The sequence below is a fragment of the Macaca nemestrina genome, chromosome 18 (assembly GCF_043159975.1).
Source record: "Macaca nemestrina isolate mMacNem1 chromosome 18, mMacNem.hap1, whole genome shotgun sequence".
Taxonomy (NCBI): Eukaryota; Metazoa; Chordata; class Mammalia; order Primates; family Cercopithecidae; genus Macaca; species Macaca nemestrina.
The window spans coordinates 85,537,898-85,549,999 of NC_092142.1; positions in this window are offsets into that span (position 1 = coordinate 85,537,898).

A 12,102-nucleotide genomic window follows, 5' to 3' on the forward strand; every position below is an offset into this window, starting at 1 on the left:
GCGAGGATCCGCGGCTTCATTCTTGAAGTCAGCGAGACCAAGAACCCACCAGAAGAAACCAGTTCTGGACACAATACCACACTGCATGAGATACCTCCTTCAGGGGCAATTGAGTGCTTCATTCACCAGGATTATTATTATTATTTTTTTGAGATGGAGTTTTGCTCTTGTTGCCCAGGCAGGAGTGCAATGGCACAATCTCGGCTCACTGCAACCTCCACCTCCCAAGTTCAAGTGACTCTCCTGCCTCAACCTCCCGAGTATCTGGGACTACAGGCGCCCACCACCATGCCCAGCTAATTTTTGTATTTTTAGTACAGACAGGGTTTCTCTGTGTTGGTCAGCCTGGTCTCAAAACTCCCGACCTTGGGTGTGCGCCCACCTCAGGCTCCCAAAGTGCTGGGATTACAGGCGTGAGCCACCAAACCCGGCCATCAAGATCATCAAGATTAATCTTATAAGCAGAGTGTACAATGATGACAACTCAGCCTTGCTTTGCAGTGCCTTTTACATGCTGCTGTTATGACCAGAGGGCTCTGTGATACTGCCTGTGTGTGGCCTTAGAGAACTACATAGCCCCTTTTCCTGTTTAACTTTTGGGGCAAGCACACTCTCATTTAAAAATAATGGAAAGATAAGACTCTAGAGAAGGGCCTTCTCCTGGATGATGAGAAGTTCTTCAAAATGCGTCTGGGGCTGCCATATTGTTTTTTCAAATACAAAGAAACAATCATCTTTTCTTCGTGTGGCTTTGGTTGTTGTAGGAAACCATCCATAACCCTCCCTCCATGCCTTTGTTCAAGCTGTGTCTGTGCTTGTCTGTCTACCTCAATGCTATTGCACCCTATAGGTTGGTTGGTTAAGTCCACAATTCTTTTTCCCTTCTTACTCCAACGCCAACTGCCTGCAAGTGGAGTGACTTCCTATCCCTTGCACTGGGACAGAAGCAGCATGCATGTTTCCCAGCTGAGTCGCTGAGTCCTTAGGGGACATGTCCTTCTGGCCTCTGCCCCGAGACCAACATGTCCTGGGTGGCACTGCCCTTCAACCTGGATCTCAGAATGAAAACCTGAACCTCAGGAAGCAAACTCGACTTTGACTTTGACCCACAGCCCAGGATCCAACCTGGCGCAACTGAGCCCAGTAGAGATCAGCCAGGCCGCATATATTGTATATTGTGAGCACAAAATACAATACCGTTTGTGAAGCCACTGTTGAGGGTGGGACATTAAGCGGCATGACTGCAGCAAAAATCAGGCTAACACACCATGTTCAGGTGGATCCTATGCCCCTTTGAAAGCCTTCTCTGAGATTCAGCCTGTATACAGTTGCAGGGTGGGCTGAGTTTTAAAACGTTGCCATACTTGATAAGCAGACCCTGTCTAACCCTCTGAGGGCCTCCCCTTGCCACCTTGGCACCTCTGCTCCAGCTGGGGACCCGCCCCATGATTCAAAAATGAAAGGTTAATGCTTGGTTCGGTAGGGTGTGTCCAAGGGGCCCTGCAGGACAGGACAGCGCTGGCGGGTCCACCCTTGCTGGCTGGTGCCTGTGCCATAGTGGCTGTGGAGCATTTGGGATATCTTGCCAGGCAGATGTGAAGAAGAAACTGAAAGTAAATGTGAAGTGCTCGGCACAGCCCCTGGTGTATGGGGAGCCTTCCTAAGCGTCAGCTATCACCGTTGCTGTCTTTGCAACATAAAGTGGTCTGCTTGCCAGGCTTTGCCCTCTGTGCGCAACTGCATGGGTCGTTCCCTAAATGTTGTGATGTGAAAACTCTACCTGTCCCCAAATACCTCCCTCACGGAGCTGCCGCGATGCCTGAATCCCGCCATTCCCGCCGTTCTTTTGGAGCAAGGTGCTGGCTCCCAGAGGCTCCTATTGAAGCCCAGGTATGAATCTGAGGTAGGAGGTAGGAGGTGGGACTCGACTGTGGAGGCGGGGCTTGGACACTGAACTAGATTGTGGACTGGCTAAAGCAGGGTGGGGTGGAAGCCGCTCTCCGTAAGCCACGCCCATCAGTAGGCCCTGTCAATTTACCATTGCCATGGCAACACGTGGGCGTTACTACTCCTTTCCATGGAAATGACTCGGACGACCCAGACGTTACTACATTTTCTCCAGAAATTTCTGCATAAACCGCCCCTGAATCTGCATGCAATTAAAAGTAGGTATCAATATGACTGCAGAACTGCCCGGAGCTGCCGCTCTCAGCGCACTGCCTAAGGGGTAGCCCAGCTCTGCGGGAGCAGCCACGAAGCTGTCGCGCTGCCTGAGCTGCAGTGGTGCCGCCTTAGTCAAGCTGTTTTCTTCCACCACCAGCTCACCCTTGAATTCTTTCCTGGGTGAAGCAAAGGACCCTCCCTGGTTAAGGCCCAATCTGGGGTTCGCCCACACCCTGCATCAAATCCATAGAAGCTTGAGGGAGCAAGCATTGGACTAGAAGTTCTACTGGCCAAGGGGCAGCTGGAGCTGTGTCAGTGGGTCCCTGGAGCACTGGGGAGGACTCAGGCCTGGGTGCACGTAGCAGGGACACCTGGGGTTCTGTTGCACCCCAAAGGGATGGCATTAACTGAGGGAAAAGCTTGCTCTCAACAGATGGCAGGTGTGGCAGACACCATTTGCTAGCCACCCAACACCATCCCTCATCTGCTTCTAGGCTCCTTGCATCCTCTCAGTTTCTTGCCATAAAGACAGCAGGTCAAACAAGGGCCTCCCCATCCCCGCTTGCAGTCACAAGTGGCTGCACGAGCTGATCCTGGCTCATAAGACAAGGCAGAAGTCTTCTGGAGGAACTTCTGGTAAGCTTTTGTGTTCTTTATAAAATATCACCCCCATCCTTCTTATCTTGATGTGGATGTGATGTCTGGAGCTGCGGCAGTCACCTTGTGCCATGAGGAATGGCCAAGAAAACAGCAGAGATGTGGACTTTGTTGTTAACCTGCTGAACCACTGGCAATGACTTCTGTGCATGTGAGAAGATAAACCTGATTTTTAAAGCCACTGTGGCTGGGTTGTCTATTATGTTTAGCCAAACACACTCCTAATGGACACAGCTGGTGAAATGATGAGTTATCCATACGATGGAATACAGCAGAGCCATGAAAGAGAGTGATACTGCTACATGTTTTTATTAACATGAAAAAGTTATGATGACATGTTAAGTAGGAAAAAAAAAACAAGTTCCAACAGAGCCTTTCTACAAATCCGTTCTGTACTTATAAGAACACACACATCCATACCCACACTTATGTTTGTGATTTTCTATTGTTAAGAAAGAGAATCTGCAAGTATAAACATCAACATGTTATGTATGGTAGGATCTAAAGACCTCTTTTATTTTGTTCTCTGGTGTTCTGGACTTTCTGAATTCCCTGAAATGCATGTGCACTGCTTTTGTACTCAGAAAACACCAAAGCTATGAGGAACACAGTGGGCAAGAGGTGTTTCAAGGGTGAGGGAACCACCAAGAGCAAGCTGGTCTCACTGCCAGATAGGCTGAAAGATGGGGCGGCTGACGCTGACTTTTTTTTTTTTTTTTTTTGATGGAGTTTCACACTTGTCACCCATACTGGAGTGCAATGGTGTGCTCTAGGCTGACTGCAACATTTGCCTCCTGGATTTAAGTGATTCTCCTGCCTCAGCCTCCCGAGTAGCTGGGACTACAAGCGTCTGCAGTCATGCCTGGCTAATTTTTGTATTTTTATTAGAGATGGGGTTTCACCATGTTGGCCAGGCTGGTCTCAAACTCCTGACCTCAAGTGATCCACCCACCTCAGCCTCCCAAAGTGCTGGGATTACAGACATGAGCCACTGCACCTGGCTGCCGTCGATTTTTTTCTCTGTTTCCTCTACTCTCTTAGAATGCTGTGCACACTCTTCTGCCCCTACAACTCCCTAAAGGGCCAGCCTGCGCACCCTCCGAGCCCCCATCAGACAGGAACTGCTAGGTCATTGTGGCACCAATGGCTGGTGTCGTCTTAAGGACTGGACGTCTTCCTTCCTCTTTCCCTTTTTCCTACCCCTCCATCTCTTCTTTATTTCTTCTTCCATCCCTCTCTCCTTTTTCCTCTTCCTCCTTCCATCCCTGCCCCACACCCCTCAGAGCCTTCCTGAGAACCAGCTGCCAGACCCTGAATCTGCAGCCAGAGGACACAGACCAGGTCCTGCACCGTGGAGCTCCAAGCCTGGGATGAGTCGCTGAGCAGAGTGACCCTATATGGTGCGTAGACAGAGGGCACAGGACCCACGCGAGTGCAGAACAGGCCAGGCCTTGAGTTTGTAAAGGGTCCGGCCACTGGCGCTGGCATCCACCATCATCTCAGAACCTTTCTGCAGCAAGCACGGACTAGCAACAGGGCTGTTACCATTTCCCTGGGACCCAAACCCCAGCACGGTCTGCTTGAGTGTGTGTCTTCCTGCCTCGCTGCTGGGACCCGTGCTCTGGTCTGATTCTCTCTTTTACTCAGGAGGAGGCCTCTGCGGAACGTTCCCCTCTTCTGGGCTCTGGACTCTTGTCACTGAATCCACTGTCACTGAGGGCCTTGGGGACTTTGTCCAAATCTCATCACCTCTGGCTTCTGCTTCCTCGCTGCTGTGCTGAGCCCTTCCCTCCTGCTGGAGCTCTGGCCCCTGACGGCCACCTGCTGTCTGGTGCAGTGCACTCCATAGCAGCGCCACATCACCAAACATCACCAACCCTGACGCTGCTCCTGCTGCCAGGCCCCACAGCCCTTCCCAGGGTTCCGTTTTCTCCATCTCATCCCCAGCGCCCAGCACCAGCGGGCCCAGTTCTTCCTCCTTCAACCATGCTAGTGCTGGGATTGACATTTGTATGTTACTCCTTTAGGCCGTCATATACCAATCAAATGAAGGAAGAAATCAAGTCACGGATCATCCGAACTGTCCGAAACCCCCTTCCCAGTAAATCCTTTCACCACGACCACCTGGAGCCTGGGCACCTTAAAAGTCACTCAGGCAGCCAGCTTCCATCAACTCCAGAGGAGATGTTTGATCAAAACAGAAAACTAGGCTGGGCATGGTGCTTCAAGCCTGTAATGCCAGCGCTTTGGGAGGCCAGCCGACATGGGAGAATTGCTTGAGGCCAGGAGTTCAAGACCAGCCTGGGCAACACTGTGAAAGCTGGTCTCTACGAAAAATAGACAAAATTAGCTAGACATGGTGGCACGTGCCTGTACTCCCTGCTACTTGGGAGGCTGAGTTGGGAGGATTGCTTGAGCCCAGGGGGTCAAGGCTGCAGTCAGCTATGATTGGGCCACTGCAGTCAGAGCAAGACCTCTGGGCAACAGAGCAAGACCCTGTCTCAAAACAAAAAAAAGAAGGGGAAAAGAAAGAGAGAAAGAAAGAAAGAAGAAAGGGAGAAAGAAAGAAAAGGAAGGAAGGGAAAGAAAAAGAAAAGGAAAGAGAAAGAAAGAAAGAGAGAAAGAAAGAAAAGAAAAAAGAAAAGAAAAAACAATTTACCTGGTATCTGGAAAGGTCTGGGGTTGATCTGAAGCCCGAGAGGTGGGCATTGAGGCCATGTGGAGGGAGGAGCTCCCCTCCTCATGGCGGGAGCTGGCCTTGGTGCCCATCATGCCATCTCAGCTCAAGGGTCACAGAGGCTCAGGGCAGAAAGGCCACTTGTGGTTTTCTCTGTCACCGACAGATACTGAAAGGACTAATGATATGGTTTAGTTCTAGGTCATTTAGAAATTGGTGACATCGGCAGAAAAGAGACGGTTGGGGTGTTGGGGCCCAGGTCCAGGCAGGGTGGGTGGACGGGCCTCAGTTGTTAGTGGTGAACCATGATTGGGCTGCCGGGGCGGGCTATTTCTGGGGCTCGCCCACCAGAGGGGAGCTGGTGGCGTCGTTGGCCGGCTTTGTGTGCTGGGCGCCACTGAATGGGAATCTGGGAATGGAAACTTGGGGAGAGACAATGGGACTCACATTTAAACTTGGATTTCAGAAGAAACGCCAGACACAGACCCAGGGCCTCCCTGCGACATCCGAGGCCTCATTTGGGAAGTTAGTAAATGGGGGAGGCCGTGGCTGGTTAACAAACAGCCTTCATGGATAAATGAATATACTGGATAGGTTGACTAATGCCTACTCTCTGCACCTGATGCCACAGTTTGTGAGCACAGAGGGGAACGGAGAGGAGGGCCCTGGAAGGAAGGGTTGCTGGGTGGACCTGAGCCACTTCCTTCACTCCTCCTGCGGGACACATGGTGCTCTTCATCCTCACTCCCTGCGCCTCGAAGCACCTCTCTGCTCATTGCCCTAATAGGAGCTGCATCTATTCTCAGACCTGGACTCTTCCAGCAGGGATGTCTTTCTGGGGTGATGGAATGTTCTAGAACTGCAGTCTCATACGGTTGCTGCTGGCCACATGCGACTCTTAGAGCACTTGAGCTGTGGCTGGTGTCACTGAGAAACTGGTTTTAAAATTTCATCTAGATTTAAGGATTTAAATTTAAATAGCTGCATGTGGCTAGTGGGCCCAGCATGGGACAGGGTACCCTGAGAACATAAGCCCAGCCGTGTTCACCTTTGCCTCCTCCACAACACTGGGAGGCTCTGACAGTCTGGGACTGTATTTTATTCCTCTCTTTTATGCTAACCTTGTTGGGTCTGAGAGGTGAACAGGTGAGTGGAAGCCTCTGTCCCCTCAGTGTGGATACATGAAGGTCATGGAAGGTTCTGATGGGCTGGGCCTGGCCGTGCACCTGGTCTCTGTACAGTGACATCAGCACACCTGACAGTGACAGTAATTCTTCCAAATAATCAAACATGCAGTCATTGCTCAAATTTTCCCAGTTAGCAAATACATATCCCAATTCCTATCTATATCTATCTTTTTCTATATGTATATATCCATTCATCTATATTATCTATTCTCTATCCTCCATTTGTCTATCTATTATCTTTTCGTCTACGTATCCATTCAGCTATCACCTCTCTCTCTCCATGTATCAATCATCTGTCGATTCATTCATTCATTCATTCATTCATTCATTCATTCATTCATCTATCCCTTTCTCTCCATCTTTCATCCATCCACCTATCTTCCATCTATCTAGCTTTCTCTCTCCATTTATCCTTTTATCTATCTATCTTCTATCTATATTTCCACCTATTTATCCATCTACTTATATGTCTCTATCAATCATCTATCTATCTATCTATCTATCCTATCTATCCATCCATCCATCCATCCATCTACCTGTCTCTTTTTCTCCATCTATTCATTCACCCACCTATTTCCCATCTATCTAGCTTTCTCTTTCTCTCCATCTAGCCATCTATTTCTCCATCTCTCTATCATCTATCCATCTATCTTTCCATCCATTTATCCATTCAACTATCACGTGTCTAACTCTCTCTCCAACTACCCATCCGTATCTATTCAAGTCAGGCTGCAAAAGAGACCCACACATTGCATACGACATGAGTCTCCAGTCTTCATTATCTGGCAGCTTCATCTCTCATCTCTGGCCTGTGGCATGAACAGGGCCCGTGCTCTGTCTACCACCCACGCTGACTTCCCTGGGGAGGGACGACTGCTCCCAGCGAGTCCTCGGACTCGCCTGGCCAGCTCCCCTGGCTGGCGGCTGTCATGTCTACTGCGCTATCTCTCCATCAGGTGCTGAGGATGCGCTTGCCGTGCCTGGAAGCCCTGCCCTGGCAGCCGCACAATCTGATATGACGCCTGTCTCAGGGAGGTTTCAGCACTTTGTCATCCTCACGGTCCCGGCGCCAATCACTTGGCCCAGGCTGCTGCCAAATGGAGCCATCAGGCCCCACAACTACGTTTCACATGCTCGGACATGGCCAGGCCACGTCTAGACGATCCTGAGCACCCAGGAAAACACGCCAGTTCTGGTCAGACCAGATTGTGCCCAACGTCTCGGGGGCCGGGAGCCCATTCTGACACTGAACCTCGGTGCTGTTCCCAGGGCTTCTTGCTGGAGAAAGCAGCCCTTTTCCAACTGAGATCAGAAGACTCGGGGCACAGAGGCACGGTGCTATCACAACTGAAAAGTAATCTTGACTTAGAGCATTGGGGTGTTTTTCTGAAAAGTTGAAATTGTTTTTGTCTTTTAATCTCTCCTTTTCCCAGCCTTCCCCTACAATCCTACCCTTTTCTTCACATTTGTGTCATTAAAGCCAGTGCAATTCAAAATAATAATATTTATTCTTTGCATATAATACCTCCTTTTAGTCTCCCAATGACCTTAGAGGGTCCATTGTGATCTCTGTTTTACACGGATGAAGAAAGGAGCCCAGAGAAGTTAAGTCACTTGCCCAGAGTCACATAGTAGGGCTGGGGTGTGAACCTAGGCCTTTTGATTCCAAAGTATGGGATGTTTACAGTCCCCCTCCCATCACGTGGAAAAGAGAAATCTTGTCCAAAGGGGGGAAGGAGATGTGACAATGGTAGGAATGTAGAAAAGAAAAAAAAATTCAGGTGAGTCACTTCTAGACTTCAAGGAATTGACAAAGTGGAGCTGTGAGATGGCCAGGCAGCCAAGTTCAGAAGGAAGGGCGTCCCAAGGCCCTGGCTTGGCAGCCAAGTTCAGAAGGAAGGGCATCCTGACGTCCCAACTTGGCTGCCCACACAAACCTGATGTCCAGATTTCTGTTGTTATCCAGCAGTACACGTGGGACAAAATTCATCAAGCTGGACACCTAAGATGGTTTTATTATAAGTCAATTACATCCCAAAAAGTTGATTTGAAAAAGATGGGCCTTGAGGACAGAGAGAGTGGGGAGGAGATCCCAAGTTCCCTCCAAAGACAGTGACCTTCCTGGAGCCATCGACTGCCCATTCCTCGGGCCTGGCTTGCTTCTCGGGAGGACATAGGCCTGCGTGCGTGCTCTGGAAGGACACAGTGGCAATTCGGTGAGAAGATTTACAGGACAGCCTGAGTGTGGAGCCAGCATGTGCCCCCCGTGACTGGAGCCATTGATATCACAGGGAGTGCCGTCCCAGGCAGGCCAACTGAGGTTCCAAGAAGTCCATTATGGAATAAGAAAATTCCCATTCCCAGGCTGCCCCTAGAAGCTGCAGACACAGGCCTGGTCCAAGCTGGAGGAGTCCCAGAGGCCCCTGCTTGCGTTCCCAGGCTGTGCTCCCGAGTCCGGGCCTCTTTTGATCTTGCCTCCGCGGGCTGCCTCCTTTGGAGTCTCCTGTTAAGAAACCAAATCACTCTTCTTCCTGGCAGATCCCCTGCAGTGTGTCTTTCCACTCCAGGGTGAAATCCTGACTTTTTGGCCTCTTATAAAAGAGCAGGCCCTCTACTCCCCACACCTGCAGCCTTTCCGCAGAGAAGTTGCCGCTGTGGGGTACAGACTGAGCTGGACCTCAGTCCACGGTCTTGGTGACAGGCACCATCATAGAGCCCCAGGGTGCAGCTGCCAGATGATTTCAATTTGCCGTGGCCTTGTGCGGAGCATCATTGCATGTGAATTCTATGTGCCTCCAGCTACATTTTGGTTACTGACTCTGGCCCAAGAAAAATATGCAGCATCTTGTGAAGGTTTGGTGAGAGTCACTTTCTCCACTGCCCCCATGTCCTCCAGCTTGCCAGAGTCCCCACTCCCTTTGACCCCTGGCCAGGTGCTGTGCAGTGCTCCTGTTAAAGTGTGGTTGAACATCTCTGTAAGGCTCTTAGGGTAGGTTAGCGTGGAGACATGAATAGTCACCACCTACAGCATGTGTTCCAGGACAGCTACTGCACGCACGACTCATTAGATAATCACGGAGGGCTTGGGTGAGGCTCCCTAGAAACAGACTCTGAGATCAGGATTCAAGGACAGCTTGTTTATCTGGCAGGGTTTCTGGTTATCCACTGCTGTGTAACAAACAGCTCCAAAACTTAGTGGCTTGAAACAATAGTAGCCATTTATTTTGTTTATGCATCTGCAGTTTGGGTAGGGCTCTGTGAGGATGACTCAATCTCTGCTCGGTGTTGTCAGAGGCATTGTCTAGGCACCTGGAGTGGCTGGGGCTGTCATCTCTGTCTCTTCACATAGACCCTCCTGGGATGTCTCCAGCATGGTGGACATGAGGAAACCAATTTCCCATTGAGTGGCCAAGAGCTCCCAAGTCAGATTGTCTGAGACAGCACAGTGAGGCTGGAAGGCTTTCTGTGACCCAATCTCAGACGTCACCCAGCATCACCTTGTATTCTACTGGTTGCCTGGATCAGCTGTGATTCAGTGAGGGGGCATCTTGGAGGCCACCACCATCTAGACTCATCCCAGGAAGCACCAGACATGGCAGGAATTGAGACTGGAATGGAAGGAAGTTGCCTCCGGATGTGTTCAGGGGCAGGTACTTTCCTGGGTGATGGGGACTCCAGTGAGGATTCTAGGTGCTTCTCCACCAACCTGCCTCTCTCTCTGCTTAAGGGGTAATGCCCTTGCACTTCCCGTCCTCCCCAGGGCAGGCTGAGCAAGCCACTGTGACCAGAGAGAGCCATCAGTAGAGTTACAGTGATGGCGGTGAGAAGCGCCCACGTACACCAGAAAGCCAAGCACTGAAGCATGTTGTTTTTTTTTTTTTCTTTCAGTAAGAAAGGTTTATTGCCAGGCAGTCAAGAAAGGAGGCGGAAGTCAATTTCAAATCCATCTCCCCGTACCAGTCTCACAGCTATAGATTTAAGGGAGAGATTCTGAGGGTAGGGTTTCAGGGCTGAATGACGATTGGCTGGAAAAAAAAAGGGGGGTTTGGAAAGTCCCTTGGGCATATGTGTGGCCCCTGCATGCCTCCCCACGGGTTGTATGTGCAAATTCAGGGGAGTTAGTACGTAACTGTGCTGTTAGTACGCGGCGGAAGTTCAGTCTGTGACATCAAAAGATCTATTCTGCACAGTTTCCAGTCCACCATGTTGGTTCCAAGCAGTCTCAGCCTCAGCCAATTTTGCTGCAAACAAGATTGTAACACACTGTTTTCTTCTCCACTGTCCTCCAAGACAAGCTCAAGAAACAATACCACCTTACTCCTGCAAGAATGGCCATAATCAAAAAATCCCAAAACAGTAGACGCTGGCGTGGATGCGGTGCTCAGGAAACACTTCTCCACTGCTTGCGGGAATGTAAACTAGTACAGCCACTATGGAAAACAGTGTGGAGACTCCTTAAAGAACTGGAAGCAGAACTACCATTTGATCCAGCAATCCCACTACCCAGAGGAAAAGCAGTCATCATTCGAAAAAGATACTTGCACATGCATGTTTATAGCAGCACAATTCGCAATTGCAAAATCGTGGAACCAACCCAAATGTGCATCAATCAAGGAGTGGATAAAGAAACTGTGGGCCGGGTGCAATGGCTCACGCCTGTAATCTCAACACTCTGGGAGGCCGAGGTGGGTGGATCACGAGGTCAGGAGATCTAGACCATCCTGGCTAACATGGTGAAACCCCGTCTCTACTAAAAATACAAAAAATTAGCCGGGCGTGGTGGCAGGCACCTGCAGTCCCAGCTACTCGGGAGGCTGAGGCAGGAAAATGGCATGAACTTGGGAGCTGGAGGTCGCAATGAGCCGAGATGGCGCCACTGCACTCCAGCCTGGGAGACAGAGCGAGACTTTGTCTCAAAAAAAAGAATGATACAGTGGACTTTGGAGATTTGGGGGGAAGAGCGGGAGGGGGGTGAGGGATAAAGACTACAAATATTGTGCACTGTGTACTGCTCGGGTGATGGATGCACCAAAATCTCACAAATCACCACTAAAGAACTTACTCCTGTGATCAAATACCACCCGTACCCCACAAACCTATGGACAAATACATTTTTTAAAAAAGAACCTTAATTATAGATTCTCTAACCCCGCGGGGCACAGTTTTAGGGACATTTCCAAATGCAGGAAGATTATGCAGATTTTGGGAAGGCAAAAGAAAAAAGATCAGTATCCTTGCTAGAAATGGATACGTTTGCTGTGGTGGTGTCCTGCTACAGGGCAGGTGGAGTTGACGAATGAGATATATATCAATACGAATGAATTTCAAAAACAACATGGAGTGGAAAGAGCAGTTTCAGAATGATACGGGCTCCTGTTGGCTCTCTGCCCCAAACCTGCTATTCTGTGGTCTCCTTTC